This window comes from Biomphalaria glabrata, chromosome 9 (genome assembly GCF_947242115.1).
Source record: "Biomphalaria glabrata chromosome 9, xgBioGlab47.1, whole genome shotgun sequence".
Taxonomy (NCBI): Eukaryota; Metazoa; Mollusca; class Gastropoda; family Planorbidae; genus Biomphalaria; species Biomphalaria glabrata.
Genome location: NC_074719.1, coordinates 1,706,632 through 1,729,851, shown reverse-complemented (window position 1 = coordinate 1,729,851; position 23,220 = coordinate 1,706,632). Strand labels below are relative to the sequence as shown.

Sequence of the window (23,220 nt, the reverse complement as noted above, 5' to 3'; positions counted from 1 at the left end):
TATATCGCTTCATATAGATGTAGTTTATGTCGCTATGTATAGATTCAGTGTATGTCATTATATATAGATCTAGTTTATGTCGCTATATATAGATCTAGTTTATGTCGCTATATATAGATCTAGTTTATGTAATTGATTATAGTTTCCTTTGTTGAGAATTCGCCTGTCTAGATGTATTATAATTGGTACAAAGGACATTAACTGTGTGAAGGTTGAATGGTCTTCGTACTAGACGCCTGACTTAATGGTTGACTGAAATAACTAAATGACCTTCACATTGCTTTAGCGTTCTCTACATAAATTAGGCCGAAGCTTGTGCTGTCTTGTTTGGACCTTGTCATATATTGTGTGTGTGTGTTTACATAACTTACAGTATTTGTTCGCCGTACGAATTCATGCTTGATGCAGGCGTTGGCCCGTGATGACGTCATTGTTTACATCTTACCGTGAGCCGGTTACTCGAACTTGTCTGACTCTTCTTTGAAAAAAAAAAAAAGTAGGCCATCAGATCTATTTAAAGATTTGTCTCAGAGAGTAAAGGCTGTGTGCGAGACACTGATGTGACGTTCCGTATTGCGTCATCGCCATCTGCGTACTACCTATCTCGCATTCATCAGCCTGCTCGGTTGATTACACCGTGATCCGTGATAGCGCGTTTCTCTGCGCTGGGTTTTTTTTATATCAGCCTGTCGTCTGCTGTCAGTGTAACTGTTCTTCTAAACGGATATAGTCGTTGCGCACAATTTCAATTGCTAGAAGCTCGTGTTCAGCTGAAAGGAGCACAATTTAAAATACAGGTAGGGTTAGTTTTCATGTAAGCATCTTTGTCAGTACCCACCGGATACGCCCGTTGCTTTGATTCTGATAAACAGGGCCAGCCACTAGTAATAAGGTTGTAAGATTGTTTTCACCGAGTGCCAAAATCAGTTGTTGTTTTTTTCTACCCTCTAGAGTCTCTCTAATTATCCAAACCAAATCTGGATACGATTTAGACTTTTAGAATGATTCTAGATCTGTATACCACAATCTATTTTGCACTATCTAGATTTACATGTTACCTTTTTTAAAAAAAAAAAAATATGAAAGTCACTAGGTTTAATACCCATCTCGATTCGCGTTTTTACAAAGCTTATATCAACTCACTCTCTCTGTCTGGCAAAACGTCTGTACACGTTATTTCTCCCACACCCAATCTCGGATCAAGCTAAAATTTCGCACAATTATATTATTTTACCCGACAACACAAGAATCAATGACAAAAAAAAAAATTAACCCATTGTTTAATTAATTATTGGTAATTAATTGTACTTGACTGAAGTGGGGGTGTAAGCTGACCCTAACCCTAGTCCCCGTTGTAGATCGTCGTCTGAGTCTTAGTGAACACAAAATGGGCCGAGACGATAGAAACAAAGGATAACTCTACAATTATGAGCTCTTCACTAGCAGAGTGGTTTCCCCTAACCCCTCCTTACTGTCTACCTAGGGACTTAGGGAAGTAGCTGTCCGATGATAATCCAACCTAGATATTGATGGCTGTAGGTAGGCGTTGTAGAAAACGGGTTAGGTTTGTAGTCTCACGGTCGTTTGGTTTGTAGCTCCAAACATCCAGTACAACTAACCGATATAGGCGTCTATCGAGCGACTTACGAAAGTATATAGCTGTCTAATGATAGTCTAAACAAGATATTGTTAGATTCTGTTCTAGGTCAGCGTTGTAAAAACAACAGTTAGTTGGTCTGTTGCTCCAGGGAATGTAGGCGTATTGAATTCTGAAAGGAATAAACTTGAACAGACTTAAAACAAACATCAATAACTTTTATTTAAGGTATACAAACCTTCAACAAAACGATAATTTAAACAAATTATTAACTCACTACGAATACACGTCTTTACTGCCTCATGTCTTGACTGCCTCACGTCTTGACACTGCCTGACGTCTCTATTGCCTCACGTCTGCTGCTTATCTCCCCTTTAACTCTCACACCAGCTCACTTGGGTGACGCCAGACCAGCTCGTGGTTTCATCTTCGGCCTACACAACCAAAACCATCCGCTCTAATTTCTTCATGGTTGCATCAGAAACACGCGCATAGACCCTTCAACAACGTTGAATAGGAATAGACTGTTCACATGTCATATTCAATGTCATCCTGTTGGACATATCGCTAGATGTCATTTCTCAGTATCTGGTGGAAAACGTGGTTGAGAGACTTCTTTTTGTCAATGTACTATCAATGTACTATCAAACTATATTTTAGAAAATGGTCCTGAACATTCTTTAGGCAGATGTGTGTGTCCAAGTGTGTTTGTACGTCTGTGTGTGTGTGTCCAAGTGTGTTTGTACGTCTGTGTGTGTGTGTCCAAGTGTGTTTGTACGTATATGTGTGTGTCCAAGTGTGTTTGTACGTCTGTGTGTGTGTCCAAGTGTGTTTGTACGTCTGTGTGTGTCCAAGTGTGTTTGTACGTCTGTGTGTGTCCAAGTGTGTTTGTACGTCTGTGTGTGTGTGTCCAAGTGTGTTTGTACGTATGTGTGTGTCCGTCCAAGTGTGTTTGTACGTCTGTGTGTGTGTGTCCAAGTGTGTTTGTACGTCTCTGTGTGTCCAAGTGTGTTTGTACGTCTGTGTGTGTGTGTCCAAGTGTGTTTGTACGTCTGTGTGTGTGTCCAAGTGTGTTTGTACGTCTGTGTGTGTCCAAGTGTGTTTGTACGTCTGTGTGTGTCCAAGTGTGTTTGTACGTCTGTGTGTGTTGATTGAAGTCGCACAGAAAAAGCCACTATGCTAATGTCTCTCCCGTGTGTCCCCTTTAAACCCTTTCCCCACTTGAGCGTGATCGAATGTTAATAGGCCCCTTAGATGACGCCGTTACAGCCAATGGCCGACGCTTCTCATGTAGGCAACACATTCTATGCAATAGAGACGGTAATAGAAGCTCAGGACGTCTAACTTCTCATTTACCCTGCTTCTGGTAGACTCGATGTATACAGCAGAGAGCATTTAATGAGGCAGAGCCCGGTAGTTCAACTTGCCGTCTAAACGTCCATACTTTCTAATGTCAGTGAACAACGCGCGACAGTGGCGGCGTGAAGGGCTCAATGTGTGTCCAGGCAGGAGGGCTGGGTGGATGGGGCGTGGGCCGTTACGATGTCATCAATAACTCATTAAGCACATTTCTTTCCAGACATGTAGGTCTGGGGTCTATGGCTAGAATAATGTTGAGTGTGTATGTTGTGGTCTGATCTGTTCAATCATACGATTGTGGACTACGTTGCTGTGATGTGTCTGCTTGCTGACTACGTTGTTGTGATGTGTCTGCTTGTGGACTACGTTGCTGTGATGTGTCTACTTGTGGACTACGTTGCTGTGATGTGTCTACTTGTGGACTACGTTGCTGTGACGTGTCTGCTTGTGGACTACGTTGCTGTGACGTGTCTGCTTGTGGACTACGTTGCTGTGACGTGTCTGCTTGGGGACTACGTTGCTGTGACGTGTCTGCTGGAAGTGTAGACTTCTCTGTCTCTATACGTGAACTATTTGCTTGTCAAGGTTGTCTTAGGATGGAGTCTCGTGACAGTCTATTGTGTGGTCAACAGATCCGATTCTTATTCACAATGTATCATACATATTACAACGCCTGTTAATCTAGTTAGTCTTTTAGTCCTACAATATTGAGATACCCAAACACGCTAACCCTTCATTATCTTATACTTAGTTTCACAGAAATCATAGCGTCTTCCCAAGTAACAGTACAACACATTTTTATATTCACCTTAATCACACACACATTACATGTGCATGAACAAAGTGGTGACATTACGAAACAGACGATTGACACATTTCTAACATGCATTCTGAGGCATCTTGGGAAACTGGTTCGTCTCCAACAGAATGTTTAGAAAAAAATTCTTAACCGTGGAAATGCCTTGGGTCAAAGGTTTGACATGTTAATATTCTGTACGTTAGAGAATGTCTGCACATTCTACTTTTTTTTTTTTTTTGTAGATTGTCTGGAAAATAGTTTCAAATAATATTTGGTCACCTAAACCCAAACTGATGAGAATTTGAATCTTGTGGGCAACTGTGTGGCTGAGTTTATGCACCCACGCAAAGTGAACGGAGAGTATGTATCGAGATTGGACTTGTCTGGTCAAGCTATTTGATCCCTTTATCGCCTGAAATACTGACCAACATCAAACATTGGACTTTGTTCCCAAACTTTTTTCTTGATTTTATTTTTCTGACCCTTTTTTTTATTCCTGGCGTCATTTTAAAACTTATTTTTTGATTTACGCAATATTTATACATTTCAAACTGGGATACAAATTGTTTGTTTAAACATTGCGTTTATTTTTTTTTTCTCTGTCTTGATGGTTGCCCTTAGGATAGTAAAGTTAAGATGTCTGTCTGATAATTCAATCAGCCCCGTGACGGAAATGGATTGAAAATCCCTTTTGACATTTACTGGTTAGTTTTGACTTCAATCTTGTTTTGACTTGTGACAGTTTGAATGCTACATTTCTAGTTTAAGCTCGTAGTCATCTTTTAAAGTGTGTCCTAAATATCAAGCAGTTCCTCCTCTTGAAATACTGACTCTTTGGTTATAGTTACGAAATGAAGTTACAGTCTAGCATTTTATACGTTGTTTTAAAGTTTTAATTACTAAATAATCTGGGGTTTTAATTGAGTATATAATCTGGGGTTTAAAATTTGTAAATAATCTTGGGTTTAAAGGGAGTAGATAATCTGGGGTTTAAAGTTTGTAAATAATCTGGGGTTTAAATTGAGTATATAATCTGTGTATAAAGTTTGTAAATAATCTAGGGTTTAAATTGAGTATATAATCTGTGGTATAAAGTTTGTAAACCTATGGTTTAAAAGACGAGCCAACAGATGGACTTGACACATTTGATAAAGTTCCTTACATCCTACGAGACCTTGTCTGGCGATGGGGACATTTTCTTAGTGTTTTGCGAGTATGATGCGTTCTCCCAAATACAGGAAGAGTACCTTTATATATATTTATATATTTCTTTTCGTCTTATTTTAAATTAAAGAAACAGAAATTATTATCATCATTCACACACACACACACACACTGAAACACATTCTCATACATACGCACTGGTGTCAAACTATTTGACACACTTTGTCTGTCTGTCTGTCTGTTTGTTTGTGTTGCCACCTTGCTCCCAGCCCTCTCCCCTGTGTGCTCCACTTTATGCTGCTACCTGACGGTGATGCGAGGTGGGGGTAGAGCAGGTTTGACCTCCAGGGAAACATGTACATCTACAGGCGGGTCTTACCTAGCTACCAGCATTAGCAGCGTGACCTACTTGTTTGACTTGAAACTTAGTTTTTACCTCGCTTAACATTCTTTGTACCGAGGAGAAACTACATCTGGTTGTCTACAGTGTCCTATAGAGGACAAATACAATCTATTAATAGAGGACATAGTCTATAATAGAGTAGCACAATCTATTAATAGAGGACATAGTCTATAATAGAGTAGCACAATCTATTAATAGAGGACAAATACTGTATTTTGGAAATCTTTTGTGTATGTCAAAACAGCTTGTGATCAAATTACATTTTTGTTTCAATAGATACTAGACTATAATCATGCTACTGGCAACATGTTAACAGTTCTGTTGACTTGACTGGTCGCTCTGACCTTTCACTGATTTACTTTCATAAGATCTTTGTTGACTGTACCATCAGGTCTTGATGTCTGCGTGCATATCCTGCTCTAACAGTGCACTGGTCTGAACCATTCTGTCACGTGATCTCTGATCATAAACTATGGTGTACATCCTGCCAGTACACTAAACCGACTACCAACAGTACAATTCTTTTGTGCCATTGTCGGTATGTCCGCTTCATTCTTTGACCTGGTGTAATGTCAGCGTAAACAACAAGTCTCTTCCCCAGTTTATCATTCTGTTGGAGAACTATATGGTCACTCAAACAAAGAATGACCTGACCACACAGCGCCTGTCTTGTCTGGTCAAATAGTTGAGTGAACCAATGCAAGGAAACAATCTGTTTACCCACAATGCATTTTTTACCCATAATGCACTTTTTACCCATAATGCACTTTTTACCCATAATGCACTTTTTTTTTTACCCATAATGCATGGTTCGCACTATGTGTATTACCATTACTATTTTTTGTTTTTGATTTACAATGCACATCGCCTTTGTCAGTTGGAAAGTATACAAGAAAATACAGAGACCAGGCCAATGCTTGTCACTAAAGTATGTACACTATAAAGGTAATTAACTCATAGCGTCACTCAATGGAAATATTTTAATTTGTATACATCTGTTACCAAACACAATGTTGGCTCAAGCAACTGTGAGAACATACGAGACACGAACGCCAGAGTTCAAATGACAAACTTATTTTTCAAAAGTTTGAAACAGACACAGGTCTTAATGTTTTTCTTGAATGTACTGAAGCATGTTCTCTGAGATCAATGGGGGTCGAGTTCTAAACTTTGAGTCCATGTACTGAAAAAAAAAAAACAACAACATCAAACCATAACTTTTAAGTGGAAAACGCGGCACCGATAGATGCGTTGAGTAGGGCACAGGGACTGTTGGAGTGGTTGTATTTCAGTCTGGGGTGGGGGGGGGAGGGACATAAAACTGTTTTATACGGATGGCTCTTGCTTTTTTACATTCATGATGACCCGCGTGTCTCCATTCAGTGTGCCAACACTTCTAATCGCCACGCCTCTGATTACTGACCTCTGACCTCAGCTAAACTCTTGATCGTCGTCGATAACGCATGCCATTTTGACCCGTGGATTTCTAGACCTTTGTTTTGACATCTGACTTAAAACGTTTCCTGGTGCTTGGAGGAAGTGTTCTGGGCACGATGATACAAGATAGAATCACAGGAAGAAATAGATGAAGATATAGACTAAAGTAGAGGGAGAGATGGATTGAAATAGATGGACAGATGGATTGAATTAGATGGACTGAAATAGATGGACAGATGGATTGAATTAGATGGACTGAAATAGATATAGAGATGGATTGAATTAGATGGACGGAAGCAATGGTCACGTGAACAAAAAAGAAACGGCAAGAAGATTGTTGACTAGCAGAGTGTAGGTGGGGCGTTGGATCAATACTATCGACTAGGCTTGCCTGGAAGCTGGAGTTAGATTTCTACAAAAAGAGAGAGAGAGGGGTGTGGGAGGGCTAATTGGATGCAGATGTTTCATTGGACGATGTGGAGGTTTAAAATGTTAGTACAACTTCTCCACGACTTTGTGTGTGGATGTAGGTCTGTCTCCCTTACTTCAACTCTTAACCAAATCTATTTCTATAGCTGTGCGTGGCATCAGTTCGTATGTACCGTAGTATTGTTGTTTTCAAAGGCTCAACCTGCTATCCTTGTTTTATTCAACTTCAAGATATCAACAATAGATTCTATTTTTTATTTAATTCATTATACAGCTGGCGCTAGACCGGTTGGTTTCATGTTATGTAAATGATATTCATGTCTTTGAATTCCTTCCCCCTTTTCCAATTGTTTCAGTAATCAAGTTTTATATTATATGACAGTGATGAAGTTCTATCCTTTCTTTTGTTCTTCCTTTTCTCTATTTCTCTTTCTTTTTTTACTATTTATTTCTCACTTTCTCTTTCTCTCTCTTATGCTGTTCGTCCCTATTTTTCTCTCTCTTTCTCTCTTTTTGCCCCTGCTGATGGAGTTACAAACCTTTCATAAAGGAATTTATTTGAAAATTTTACTGCGCGCTTCTCGCTGGAATGTTTTAAGTCACGTTAGACGTGATTTGAACGAGACTGAGAAAGTAGTCACTTTTATAACGTAGTTGTTTTTGTTTTTCTTTCCGGTGTCGAGTGTTTTTGTTGCACATTACAATCTACCTCCATTTCATTGACCATCATCACACTACAAGTTTCTAGACTCACCCTACACGACGAGTTTTGATTGCAAAGTCTCATTCAACTACTTGGCGCGTCTGCTCTTTGACCTTTGTCCCACTTCCTGTCAAACTCTCGTCTGCTGTCTCGTACTTTCACTTGCTTTGTTTTACTGGAAATCTGAATACTTTCGGCTTGTCTTGTTGTTTGGTGGAAGCAGCTTGAACAGAGGTGTATGTCCTTTGATTGCTTGACCTACTCTATTAAAAAACAAGAGTACCGGTAACATAGTTGTATCATTTTCATAGAGAAATACTATAAGGTCACCATTAAAAAAACAACATCATTAATAATTAATAATGATTGTTTGTTAATAAACTCTGCACTCTATCCAGAAGAATTGAAGAAATTAATAATTCTAAGTAAAATAAATGAAAAATGGACGAGCTCTCACCCAAATCACAAGAAAGATGACGCTTACTATAAGCTATCCCGACAAGACCAACGTCTAATCTTTCGACTCAGGACCGGACACAACAGAATGCGACAACACATGTACCGGAAGCTCAAAATTGGAACCAGTGAAATCTGCCCATGTGGAGTATCACCAGAGAATGCGGACCTCGTCCTCCAAAACTGCCCTCTTTAACAAGAGGCCCGTATAAGACATTCGCCCCAAAACACCCCACTAGAAAGAAAACTATATGGAGATCTCCCTGATTTGGAAACCACTGTGCAGTGCATCTCATGTATTGGTCTAGTCATCTGAACGCTCCAACATAACAATGAGAACGATGAAGAAAAAGAAGAATTGTTTGTTAATTTATTGAATGCAAATTACAAATAAATAAAAACGACAATCTCCAGTGAAAAAAAACGACAATCTCCAGTAAAAAAAACGACAATCTCCAGTAAAAAAACCGACAATCTCCAGTGAAAAAAAACGTCCTTTATTATTGCATTGTCTTTATTCAAGTCAGAACTTCACGGAACCTTCAGGAACCTGGACGCGTACCGCGGATCTCAAAAACGGCTTTACCGATTTTCCTAGAAATTTAACAGGTGATGTCTATTGCTGAGAAATTAATTACTAGCTCGTTGGTCACACGTGGGAAAACTCTAGTTTGACAGTTATAATTTTTTAAAGTAAAAAAAAAAAGTAAATGTAACTTTGGCTTCAGAACTAGACTTAGAATAGAGCCAACATCGGTTTTGAAAGGACTATCGCGGCCGGGAGGTTCCGAATATAAGGCATTGTTGATTTTTTTTAAATTAATTTTCTATTATATTTAATAATATGATAATATTTTTTATTATATTTTAAGTTGTATAATGAAGGTATTGTCTTTTTTTTTTTTAAGTTGACTTTAATTTGATCAACCACGTGATAGATCATATAATAATTGAAAAAAAAATACGGTAGTGTTGAGTCATGCGTTTCCTCCTTGAACCAATTGACCGTGTTGGTGAGGGAGGGATGAACTTTTGTCACTTTTATCTCATGAACAAATCTGTTGATGACTCGAGGCCAAAGTACTGACACTGCGGCTACGTATCTGGCACAACAGACTTCAGTAGACTACATTGGACACTCGTTAATAAAACAGTGACTGTATTTTCTATTTCAAATCAGACCCAAGTCCCCTTGTCCATTTGTTTGTTACCAGAGCAGCAGTGAAACAGTAGAAGCGGGACTTTTTCTTTTGTTCCCTTACAAATTTGAAGTCACGTGGAAGAGAACTTTCTGATATAAGAACAAGAGACGATGGTCTTTTAAATCGCTTTCAGAAAGGTGGACGAAAGAAGGCGGGCAGTAGAGGATGAAGTCACGTGATTAAGAAGCTCGGTTCTTCTCAGAAGCGACCAAAAGGTTAAGATAAGATAGAACGGCGATCCTCACTTGGGGCTAATTAACAGGTCTCCCCCGACCTTCCTGCTGCTGAAACATCTCAGCTCGTCTTGACCCACTTAACCTGACCTTTGACCCGGCCCTAAGTATCGGTACTACTGAAGAAACTCACGCAGATGGGCGCGTTCCACCCCAGCGCCCTCTTCCTTTCAACTCTGCCGTACCAAGTGTGTACTCAAACTGATTGGACTGGCCTATGCTGTGTGTGTTGGTATACTTCACAAGTAGAATTTAGTCAATGGACTTGGTCAGTTGGTCTCGGCTGACTTAAAGACCAACTGAAGAGGTTTTGGGGTCAGACGCGGAAACCGGTGTTATACTTTTTTTTAGATTCATAATGCTTAAAAAAACATACATACGAAATTTTAGACATATATTCTTTGTAATTATTTAGATATAAGCAATTTAATGTGAGTTTTAGGGACTATTAAATTTCACAATCTCGAAGCCATTCGAGATCAGTATTTCCCAGACAACCAAGGTCGATGACGTAGTTTAAGGGAAATTAGGTCAAATTTTTCAGTTTATGGCTTAACGTATTTCCCTATTCCTTTTTACAGGAATGCTAGTTTCTAAAAACAAAGGCGACTAAAACACGCAAATTTATAAAAAGTGGATGTTAGAGTTGGGGAAATTAGGTCAAATCACGCAATTTATGGCTTTGCATGTTATTAGATCTACTGTTTGTCGGCTTATTCTTGATCTAGTCAAGCGAACAGCGTTTCACCCCACGCAGTACCGCGAGCCTCAGTTCACATGTTTCGTTTTAGTCAAGTTACGCAATTTATTGCTTATGTTACTGCTTTAGGCTTATTCTTACTTAGACTTACTTAGACTTAGGTCCTCCCGCGCCGTTCGGCGCATTGGGCGGCAAGCTGTCTCCATAATGATCTGTCACTGGCAATGTCTGAAGCCTCCTCCCATCTGGTGTCCACTGTTCTGAGGTCCTCCATGAAGGTGTGTCACCAGGTAATACGAGGACGTCCCTGTTTGCGCTTTCCTCGTTTTGGCTTCCAGGTTATCGCAACTCTTGGTGTGCGTAATTCATTTTGACGTAGAACATGTCCCGCAAACCTCATGCGACGCTCAGTCACAACCTCACTAAGTGTTCGACTGCCAGTTCGGCATAGGATTTCCTTGTTTGAGATCCGGTCTGTGTAACTGACTCCCAAAATCCGTCTCAGCCATCTCTGTTGAGCCACATTTAGTCTTTTCTCAATTTTGACAGATGACTTCCACGTCTCACATGCATATGTAGCAGTTGGAATGACGATTGTGTTGAGAAGGTGTATTTTTGTCTCGAGTCCAATGGCTTGGCTAGTCCAAATAGGCTGCAGCCTTTGGAAAATGCTCCCTGCCTTTCCTATTCGACATGCTACATCATGGTAAGCATCTCCATCATTTGTTATGATGCTGCCAAGGTACGTGAACTTGTCCAGCTCTTCAAGCTTTGACTCGCCAAGTCTGATGGGGACACCCTTTGCCTTATATCCCACTCGCATAATTTTAGTCTTATCCAAGTTTATGCGGAGGCCAATTTTGGGTGCCTCTCTGTCTAGGCTCTCCGTCATTTCTTGAATGCATTTATTTGTAGCCCCGAGTAGTGCAACATCATCAGCAAAGTCCAAGTCCATCAATCGGAGTTGTTCATGCCATGGAATACCAAAGGCAGTCTGGTTCATTGCTCTCCTCATTATGTAGTCGATGGCTAGGAGGAAAAGGAAGGGAGATAAGATGCACCCCTGTCTCACACCTGTCTCGATTGTAAAAAACTCTGTTGTTCCCTCTTCTGTTTTAATGCAGCAACTAGACTGACTGTAAAGGCGTCGTAGGATCTGGACGAATTTTTCTGGGATACCGTATTCTCTAACTATTTTCCATAGTGATTCTCGGTGGACACTATCAAACGCTTTTTTGAAGTCCACAAAACTGATCATTAGCCGTTGTTGGTACTCAAGACTTTGTTCTATGATATTTCGTAAAACGAAAATCTGCTCTGTACATGATCTACCTCTTCGGAAACCTGCTTGTTCTTCTCTGAGCCTTTCATCTACAGACTGTTGAAGCCGTCTCAACAAAACAGTGCTGAAAACTTTGCCTGGGACAGAGAGGAGAGTAATGCCCCTCCAGTTGTTGCAATCTGCCAAGTTGCCCTTTTTTGGAAGCTTTACAATCACTCCCTTTTGCCAGTCCTCTGGGACTTTTGAAGTTCGCCAACAGAGATTTAAGAGATCAGTCATTCTGTTAACAATGCACTGTCCCCCATATTTTAGCATTTCTGCTGATATCATGTCTAGTCCTGGTGCTTTGTTATTCTTTAGCACTGCTATGGCCATGGTAACCTCCTCAGCAGTTATTGGGTCTGTCTTGACCTTGAGATCATTGTCTGGAGAGGGGTCCTTGAATATGTAAGTTAGGTCTGGCGACAGTTGGTTAAGGGTCTCTTTAAAGTGCTCTACCCATCTTGCATCCTGTTCTTCTTTGGTTAACAAAGTTTTGCCTTGCTTGTCTTTTATTGGTGCCCCATGTCCACTCTTTGCTCCAGTGAGATCTCGGACAATACGATGGAGGGTTTTTGTGTCATTTCTGCTTGCAGCTGCTTGTGCCTCTTGTCCCTTCTGCTCAATCCAGTCCCGTTTATCTTGCCGACAGCTTCTCTTTACTTTCAGATCTGCTTCCCTATAAGCTTCTTCCGCTAGGCTACGATCCTGTGTTTCATTTTTCTGATCTCGTCTACGTTTGGCCTCTTTCCTCTCATCTATCAATTTCCATGTTCTGTTCTGCGGTGTAGGAATCATCATGTCTAAAATAGCAGCTTCAGCGCTAATTGCTTGGAAGCCGGTCAGTGACCGCATCATTACAGCTCGACTCCAAACAAAGCAAATTAAAGTCACTACCATCCAAGCTTATGCCCCTACAGAGGATGCAGAAGATACCATCAAAGATCATTTCTATAATCAACTACAAACCACTCTTGATGAAACACCTACTCACGACCTAATTCTACTGATGGGAGACTTTAACGCCAAAATCAATCCCAACCGAACTGGCTTTGAATATGTAATGGGACCATATGGCTCTGCAGAAAACATCAGTGATAATGGCGAGCGCTTGATTTCTCTCTGCGCATCCAACAGCCTTTCAATTGGAAACACATATTTTAAGCACAAACAAATACACAAAAAAACATGGCGATCACCAAATGGAGAAACCTTCAACGAGATAGATTACATTTGCATCTCCAAACGATGGAGGTCATCTCTGTTAGACGTGCGGACCCGCAGAGGAGCTGATATCGGCTCAGACCACTACCTTGTCAGTGGCAAATGTAAGCTCCGATTGAAACGCCAACCAAAACAAACCACACGACCCCGCCCATTTAATGTAGAGAAGCTTAAAGACGGCAATACTGCAGCACAGTTCCAATTGAAACTAACGAACCGCTTTGAGGCTCTTGCAGATATATTGACCCTTGAAGAAGAGTGGGCCAACTTCAAAGATACCACTATTGGGTGCGCGGAAGAAGTTATCGGAAGGAGGCGAGGTTCATACAAGGAACGGTGGATACAAGACAGACAGAAGGCTTATTCTAGTTCTAGATCTACTGCTTTTGATCAAGAGCAGAGTTCTTTTCTCAGATCATTAATGATGTACGAAGTAGACCTAAATTTAGATCTAAATCCAATTAGATGAAGTCTAGATCTAGTAGTAGTATTGGATATTTAGAGATAAGACCTATCTATTTAGACTGATCCGATCGAGGTGCTGGGCCTAGATCTAGAAAAACAAAGTTTAAAATTATATACTCTATCTATACACTTAGTGATTATTAACCTATAGTCGTCCCTAAATAGGCCCAATATGGGAAAACAATTATTACAATGTGAATGTTGAGCTCATTCAATGTAGTCATTGTAGTATACGATTATATTTAGTTTGAATCTAGAGTCACAACCCCGTACAACACTAGGCAAATAGCTTTAACTTAAACCTTAACTTAGACTTAAAAGTAGTCTGATTTAGATCTACTAGTAAAAAAAGTACTAGATCTAAATTTCTAAAAACTAATCTATAAGGCAAAAATTAGACCTAGATCTACCAATTCTATAATATTATTAATATACGAAATATGGATTTTATTACACTCTTATTTAAATATATTCGTACCGTATATTCGGGCCTATATACTTACATAGTTCTATAAATATATATCTAAAAATTTAAGTTTTCATTTATCTCACGCTTGACTCATTTGTTGATTGGAATAGAATCATTAGATTATTAGATAGTTAAGTTAGCAAGTTAATCTGTAACTGTAGGTAACAAAGTTTTAAATTGTGTTTAGACTATAAATGAAAGAGATTATCCTACTGGAGAAGGAGTTGTCGTTTTTTTCTTTTCTCTGGGAAGTCAGGGAAGTGGAAAATAAATTATAGTATCAATATAATGTTAAGTAATGCATATAGGCTACTGTTGATGTAATTATGCAACTCATTTTATTAAATTTTAGTAACCCAATTATTGCCAGTTAATCACTGAATATATATTTTTTTTAATTGTTATTAAAAAATGCAGAGCTATTCATAATTTAAAGTGTTTAATAAATAAGGCTGGCAGTCGAGCCGAAAGATTAATGAGAAATGCAGTATTTTCCATGGCTACGCAGCCCCAGCTGCTAACTAGATATTTTGCCGCGTCCAGCGAAGACATAACCATATTCAGCTGGTGGTCAATTTAAATGTTCTTTACGACGTCTACGTCTTCCCTCATCAGTGGATTTTCTTTTGGCCTCTAATATGTATTCCACGTTGCAATTTCTAATAAATAGCATCATTCGAAGAATGAGATCCAATTTATTTTAAAAAAATGTAACCCCTTTACAGATCAAGTCATCATTGCAATGGACATTCAGATCTGCATTAACATAAAAATGATCAAAATTTGAATAGGTTTCGAAACGCAGAAAGTTGTGTGGTTTGCATTCCGAACTGTCTTCTCTGTGGTCTCAGGTTCAAACATTGACCACTGCCATTAACTAACATCCTGCTGGAGTTTTGGGCTATGACTTAATAATATTAAATCCTGATTCGAAACTTTGTCTAAACCTAGCAAGTGAAAAGGAACATACTAAAATAATGTTGTGTGTATAATGAAGAACTCTATTAAAATGTGATTTTGTATTTACATTTATTGGTATTTATTATATACAATAAAATTGTAGAATGTTTCTGTGATTTGTTTCACAGGGAATATTGTATTTCCAAAATGATGAAAGATCCATCTAGTAAACTTGTCTGTATGCCACATGTCATATATGTTTTCTGTAAAATAGATTTTAAAAAATTTATTTATTAACATTTATACTTAATTATGTATACATATATAGAACTAGTGGTTATATATATATATATATATTATATATGTTATACTGATTATCTGATCTAACATCAACATCTAACTCTTATTGTTCTTAATAATAATAAATTACTCTACTCTAGGTCTAGGCAATCTAATATATATAAGACCAGGGCCGGTCTTAAGCCACTGCAACCTATGCGGTCGCAGTGGGCCCTGCACTTTCATAGGCTTCGTGCTAATTCTAGGTGTAATAGTTAAATTGCAATATATATATATATATATCGGTATATATAAAACCTGGAAATCTCATAAAAATCTCCTGAAAAATAGACAAAATTGTGGGTGTCATTCATTCCGAAAACGCTAATCCTACGCGCGATAATATAAACGAAATAAGACATTGTCAGCTTTCATGTACTAAAATGTAATAATCAGGCAAATTTTCACTTTAATCAGAAGTTTCCATACTTTATTTACTTTAATAGAGTGACTGGCATTTTAATATGCCATAGGTTACAAAGTTCGTAAAGTAAAGTTAATTTGATCGTAATCTTGTACTTAGTAAAGATTTAATAAAATTTAAAGTCGATTTTTTTTTAAATACGAAATCTTAATTTTCACTTATTATCCTTATTCCCACTCAGACTAGGCCCCGCGCAATCAGTTTCACATAGGGCCCCGCAATCGTTAGGACCGGCCCTGTTTAAGTTTAAGACTTAAAGAAATGTCACATGTGTTTAGTAAAAATCTGTATTTTATATTACCAATATAAATGATGACTTATTATTTTTTTAGATCTAAAGTTTAGCCTTATTAATAAGTATAGTAAGGGCTAGTAAAGAGTATAAATATATTCTATGTATAGATTTAGCTTAGGCTTTAGGTTTTGTCCTTGACTATTATAATATTATATTTATATCTATGAATAATCTTTATGCTATTGCTAGGACACTACTCACTAGGTCTTACTATTACAAACTATTACCAAAAAATGTTGGCGACTGGGCTTAGGCTTAACATAGAGGCTAGTCTAGATTACTCTAGATCTACTTAATTAGTTAAATCTACTAGTTTATAAACTATTAGTATTACTAGTACTACTAGTAAGTAGTATTACTACAATTAGTACAATAATACAAGTCAAGTATTTATAAACTCTAGATCTAGTGAGTGACTAGTAAAAGTGTTAGAAGGCCTAGCTAGAATTAGAGATATTGAAAATAATATAGATAGATCTAACCATTTAGTTTTGTTATAACTATTAGACTTAGTATAGTCTAAGTATAGTATACCTAGACCTAGTCCTTATAGATGATCTACTAGTACTTGATGATACTAGAGACTACTACTAGAGTAGACTAGGTCTAGAGTCACTCTAGAGTCTAGATCTGAGTAGTAGTCAAGTAGATCTAGTGCTAGTGATCTAGATAATCTAGTGACTAGTCCTATTATTATAATCTATCTATAATTATATTAATTCAATAGTCTGCTCTAGAATATATTTTGAAAAAGTAGAAGAGTTCTCTTCATGGCATTTTGGTGCATCCCATGATAAGTATCATTTAAAATTGTTGGACAGCTAGATTTAGATAAATTTATTATCTGAATCGCTATCAATAACGTATCCAGCCATGTCTATTTTTATTTACATTTTCTCAGTCCATTACAATACGTCACTTCCGGTTTCGGCCATTGAAGCTGATTTTCAAATCCCGTTATTTTTTACACTTTCAAATTACTTTTTCTAATATAAATACGCTTTTCTAAAATCTCAAATTTTTAGGAACTAACTTTGATGCTATCTACTATCTAAATCAATCGCTATCTCAATTTCGAAAAAAACCTCTTCAGTTGGTCTTTAAGTAGCCTATACATGAATTAGAAGGCGTTTGTTCTGACCAAGTCACAGCAAACTTTACATAGGTACGTGTTGCATGGTTCTCCTTACATTAGTGCGTGTGTGTGTGTGTGTGTTGGTATTATTCACAAGTAGAATTTAATCAATGGACTTGGTCAGTTGGTCTCGGCTATACATGTATTAGAAGACGTTTGTTCTGACCAAGTCACAGCAAACTTTACATAGGTACGTGTTGCATGGTTCTCCTTACATTAGTGTGTGTGTGTAATCTTCTCACTGTGTGTGTGCCTGTAATGTGGAGTAATAAGTTATGGCTCTATATTTACTTTTGTTCTAAGCAGACGACATTGTCTTTTCCGTGGACAAGTTTTTGGTGACATTTCCAATGGAACAAAACTGTTGGGGAAAAAATGGAAACACATCAGAGTAGTTAGGACAATGGTGTTTGAAATCAATGTTACACAAACTTTTGTAATAAGTTGTTACTTGTAGATTGGGTGTCTATTGGACGGTAGTTTGCTGGGTTTTTTTTTAAATGGACCTCATTCACCAATCTTAAACAAACAACATTTAGTCACGTGATCATATTGAGAAAGCAACGGTAAAAAAAAATGTCACGTGATAGCCATTGTGTATTACAAATGAGATCGTAATAGAAGAGATAGAGAATCACGTGGCTAAATGTTGTTTTGTTTTAAATAATAAAATTAAGATTCGGTTTCAGGAATATTTCATCGATTGTTTCCCTCATTTTGTCTTTTATTGAAAGTCTTGTTTTGATTTTCTCTAAGCTCTAGAACTGCATTTATTGGCAGCTAGGAGTGAACAAACTTCACTCTCGATTTCTTGTCTTTATGATGTTACAAAGGGGCGTCGCAAGGGTCGTGGCCGCCTGCGTGCGAAATTTTAAAATGCTGCCACTCCCCTTTCTTTTTCTAGAAAAAACAAAAAAATCATTAAGACTGAACTGGACGCTGTACCGAAAGAGCCCTTTGATTTGAAACCATTTTTTTATAGACAGACCATTAGTTTTTGGGGTTTTTGTTTCCTATTCCCACCGTTGTCGTATCCCTTATGTCGTCTTAGATGTTTTATTTCCTTTTTTAAAACTTTGTATATGTGTTTATTACGTGTACAAATCCTTTGTTCTTGTAGTAAGATTGCCAAAAAGGCCACAATATAGATGGGGTGTTTTTCAGAACGCACTATTCATATCAGTATTAAAAAAAAAATCAAGGGTCATATTAGGTCTAATAATAAAGAGGCAGCGCTGGTCAGTAGTATCATGCGAGGGACATTCAAGGTACATATAGCGCGCAGACGTCTGTAATGGGCGTGATCTTTTTAAAGATCATCTTCTTGTTAAGAACATCTCTGTCGTGGACCTTAGTTTTCCCACACAAAATTCGTCAGCGTAATGAAGTGCAATAGTCCTTAATAGAACAAGAAAATCCGAAAGAATCGCACTAGCGGAGACGTTTTGAAATGTAATCTTCAAAAAGTTTTGACCCATATTGTTGCATACGCCTATCGCAAATAAAGGTCTGCTTTTGAAGATGAAACGACGTATCTAAATTAAGATATTTTAATTTAATTTTTTTAAACATTGGTAATTATGTAATTTTAATAATATTCAGACATGGAATAATGACTACAATGAAAATAAACTTTTGTTTTCACCGCCCTCCCCCCCACCCCCCCCCCCCCTCGTTGTTGGTCATTGGTCAGTAGTTGGTTTGTGGCTCCTAACAGCTAGTACAACCGAACCGATGTAGGCGTTCTATATTGTTAATAAATACACTTTAAAAAAAGTTGAACAAACATCTGCCGTGAACTGTAAAACTGTTATTACAATAAACACAGATTTTAACTTGCAATAATCCACAGCCTTTTAAAATGAATCTTAAAAATGCTTCGAACATTGATTTTTTTTTATTACTAGTTCTACTTACAGGGCGAGCTTTTCCACTAAACAATACTAGTTCGAAGTAGTAAGTAGATACTTATGAGAAAAAAATGTGTTGACTGATCTGCTTCTGTGATTGTTATTTAGAACAAATAGGCCTGCTACAAACAACCGTAAAAGTTCCAGAAATGAGTAGGAGCCTATGAAAAAAGCCCGGGGAATCTATTTTTTTTGTATAATAAGGTTTCTAAAATGACTTCCTATGTACGAATGCCGTTTTTTTTTTTTTTAAGTTTTAAAATGAATATGGAATAATTAGAATTCATATAAAATATTTAAAATATTTAAATTTTTTAAAATTAAAGTAATTTTTTTTTTAAAGTTAACCTTGGAATAATGATTTGGCCGCCCCCTTACATTCGGCCGCCTGCGTGCATTGCACAATAGGTAGCGGCGGCCCTGATGTCACATGTAGACATTCAAGTGGCTTGGGTTTGTGTCCAGACCTAACAAGGGAAAGAAATGCTACGAGAAATACATTTTTGTTTTGTTTTTCTTTCCACCATAAGAACGGAGCTGGTTGACCAACATCGTAGGACTCTTTTTGTCTTTTATGTCAAGGTACATGGATTGTAAAGTAACCAGCTGACCACAGTGGACAATAACGCTGTCAGGTGGGCACCCAATCCGCTGATCTGACATTGCTCTGCACGACTGACCTCGGGTCGAACATGGACTTGCTGCTGTGCCGACATCTACAGGACACCTGGTCTATTTGCTTACCAGAGCTAGATACTTTCGAACTCTTGGTTTAGTTGTCTTTTGATCTAAAACAGTTTGTTAACTAGTATGTTTATTAATTGGAGGCGCGGTGGCTGAGCGGTAAAGCGCTTGGCTTCCAAACCGGGGACAGGGGTTCGAATCCTGGTGAAGACTGGGATTTTTAATTTCAGGATCTTCGGGCGCCCCTGAGTCCACCCAGCTCCAATGGGTACCTGACATTAGTTAGGGAAAAGTAAAGGCGTTTGGTCGTTGTGCTGGCCACATGACACCCTCGTTAACCGTAGGTCACAGAAACAGAAGACCTTTACATCATCTGCCTATAGACCACAAGGTCTGAAAGGGAAACTTTACTTTACTTTTATGCTTATTATTTAGAGGTTTTAATGTTTTCAAGTTACATAGACCTTACGCGAACTATCACTTACAAACCTATGGCAAAAACAAATGTATTTATAAATAGTGAGATTTTGGTTTAAGCTTGTGGCTTTTTTTAATGGGTCTTGGGTTTTTAAAAAGTTTTCCCTTCGATACGGAGCAATGGGGTGAGATTCTAGTGTATCAGTGACCATCCATTGACTATGCGGTCACTATAGAAACCAACTCCTTTCATTGGACTACATCACCAGGGTCTCGAAGTCTCTTGGTTGAAAAGTTTGATAGTTGGACCATCACAATGGCTAAGCTCAAAATTACCAAACACGGCTCTACCCTCCTCCTATTGTTTTCCCCATTGTCTCTGCAGACGTGATTTAGACTCAACACTTGACATGTCAGAGGAGTGGGGGGGGGGGGCAAAGAAACTGTTTCGTATTAGATTCTACCGTGTGGTGGACGTGCCAGGCTGTTGTAACAATGGGGGGGGGGGGGGGACTATTGTTTGGCCAGTGACAGACCACGGTCACAAGACTGGACACGGTCCAACAGTTTGGGTTTCAGTTTATGTCGCTGACTAAACAGTGTATAGAAAATACGAAAAACATGCTTATATCTAATCCTGCCGGACCAAGTAAAAAAAAAGGACGTTTGGGCCACGAGGCCTTCATCAGCTACAAAACAAACAAAAAAAATAATTAAAAAAAAAAACAATGAACACAAAATAGTCTTAAGTGAACTTATCTGTCCGATGTTGTTCTCTATCGAAACTAAACAAGTGACACCAAAAGTTTGATAACTTTTGAAATAGTCTTATAACTAGCTATATAGCGTTATGTTCATAGCTCATCATGTCTGACTGTCTCTGTCTCTGTATCTATCTATCTATCTATCTATCTATCTATCTATCTATCTATCTATCTATCTATCTATCTCTCATATACATACAGGATGTTAATGTGTAAGTAAGAGTCAGTTTTTGTTTAGCGTCTGTAGATCTCCATGACCCAGTGTATTTGGCACGTCATGTCCACATGCAGAACTGAAGTCACGCTGTACACAAGTGAGTATATCGGTCACCTTATCTAGTTGATTGATCGGCCACTTGTGATATCACCAGTTCACCTGGGTTCCAACACTCCGGTGGCGGCTTATTTAATTTCCATGCATAATTTAGCCAGGCTCGGGGATCTCGTGGCACAGATCTCAGGCCATCAAGGGTTGACATTCACTGGCTGTGATCTTGGTGTCTTGTTCTCCCCTTTTGTTGCTTCTGTTTAATTTTGGGTCTGTTATTGACAACTGGGATATTGATTAGTCCCCTACCGTAGGTACACTGTAATGTAGGTCCTTATCGGTGGCGTATCTAGAGTGGGAGTCCAAATGTGGAAATGTCCTCCCCCCTCTTTTAAATGGGGGCCCAAAAGAGTGGCCGAAATTTGTTTTTACATTAAACATTACGCCATTATCTCATGTCATGATGTCAAATGCAGGGTCTCCTAAAGAGGTAAAGCCCCCCCCCACCGGGCCCCCCAAATCCTTAGCTTCGCCACTGGTCCTTATCTAATAGAGACATTTCTAAGTCCTGTTTCAGTTTGCGGGTAAACGTGTTACATTGTTAGTTTTTCGTATTGATTTGTTAGAGTCGGTGACCTTTGAACCCTACAGTTTTGAATATTTTGTTGACTCCCTGGACTAAGATGTTATGTATATCGAAGGCAACATTTTGGAGCAAGGGATGTGTTCGTATTCAAGACCGCATGCCAGAAAAGAGATTAGAGACAGGGTTCCTGCAGCCATGGGATCCCATGATGCTAACTAGTGGGAACAAAATATAGGAAACTAAAACTCTATGGTATATTACAAGTGTTCGGGGCTTGCTAAGACCTCCTTCAGGGAACAGTACCAGGAAAAAGAAAAAGAGGCAGAGAAAGCTATGGGAGGAGAACATAAAAGAATGGTCGGGCCTGCCATTGAAAGAGGTTCTATCCAAGGCAAAAGACAGGAATGGAGAAAGACGGTTGACGACTCTTGCAAGGTGCGGTCCAACAGACTAACGGATAGGTGAGGGTCATATTGTTGTAAATTAACGACAAAACGTTCATGCGTTTTTTGTCTTCTGAAAACAATTTCATTATCTCCTCCTTATCTCCTCACCTCCTCCTTGCCTCCTCCCTACCTCATTACCTTCTTCCTACCTCCGCCTAAACTGTCCAAGTAGACTTGGGATGAAGCAATCATTTGTTGATGTTATTCAAGTCTGCGATAAGTTGTCCCAGCGGCGTGACGTCAAGCAAGATGTCAGGGAGTGACGGGTGATAAGCTGCTGTGGTTATCTCGCTCAGTTTTTATCCAACGGCTCAGCCAGGCCGTGGTTGTCTCTCTTGGCCCGTGTTAAAAACACCAGCATAAATCCGTGGTAGCCAGAATTGGCAGAGTTTAAAGAACGTAGACATAAGATTATCCAGAAACTCAAGAATTATCTTTTAGGATTGGTGACATACTAAAACCTGTCATTCTATGAGATACTCAAACTAAACCATAACTTGTTGGGTTTCTTTTGTGTCCTCTTTTATTCAAAATTTTTTGACACCATTTTTGTTACATTCTACTTTGTCTCAATATTTCTTCACTACTCGCTACACTTTTTTTTGTAGGAACATAGATCGGGATTGAATTTCGACAAGCAAGTGAATGACTTTTTGACTGATCATATTTTTGTTTGTGCAATTGTTTTGTACAAGTGTTTTGTACAAGTGTTGTGTACTAGTGTTGTGTACAGGTTAAGTGTTGTGTACAAGTTGAGTGTTGTGTACAAGTAAAGTGTTGACACCTACACTCTCTTTTAAGTTTCACTCTTTTCTTTTTTTGTTGCTCATATTTTAAAAACAATTTTTGTTGTTATAGCCAATAAAGTCAAGTGAATGTCTCATAGTAACGGTTGCTATGGAGATAACTATACAAAACAAATCTCTCCGAAGCGAGAATTGGAGTTAAGCCTATGATGACGCAGACACTGGGGAAATGTTTCCTCCCATGTGTTAGGGAGTGTGTGTGTTTGTTTGTTTGTGTGTGTGTGTCTAGGTGAGGATGACGAAAGGGAGCATTCATTGTAGGTCTTGGAGAATGATGACATCACA

At 38.5% G+C, this 23,220-nt stretch overlaps 1 protein-coding gene across 12 annotated transcripts in view; it reads left to right on the top strand.

The window, feature by feature from the left end:
- The window catches only part of LOC106053045 (early estrogen-induced gene 1 protein-like), a 76,326-nt gene that overhangs the window by 27,053 nt on the left and 26,053 nt on the right, over window positions 1-23,220 (top strand). The window contains exon 1 of one of the 12 annotated variants that reach the window (XM_056042822.1): window positions 147-797. The exons of 10 other annotated variants lie outside the window; for them this stretch is intronic. The gene's annotated coding sequence lies outside the window, so the exon portion shown is untranslated. Of the gene's footprint in view, window positions 1-146; window positions 798-21,122; window positions 21,144-23,220 lie in introns of those variants that run through there. One more of the 12 variants, XM_056042823.1, reaches the window with a different exon arrangement.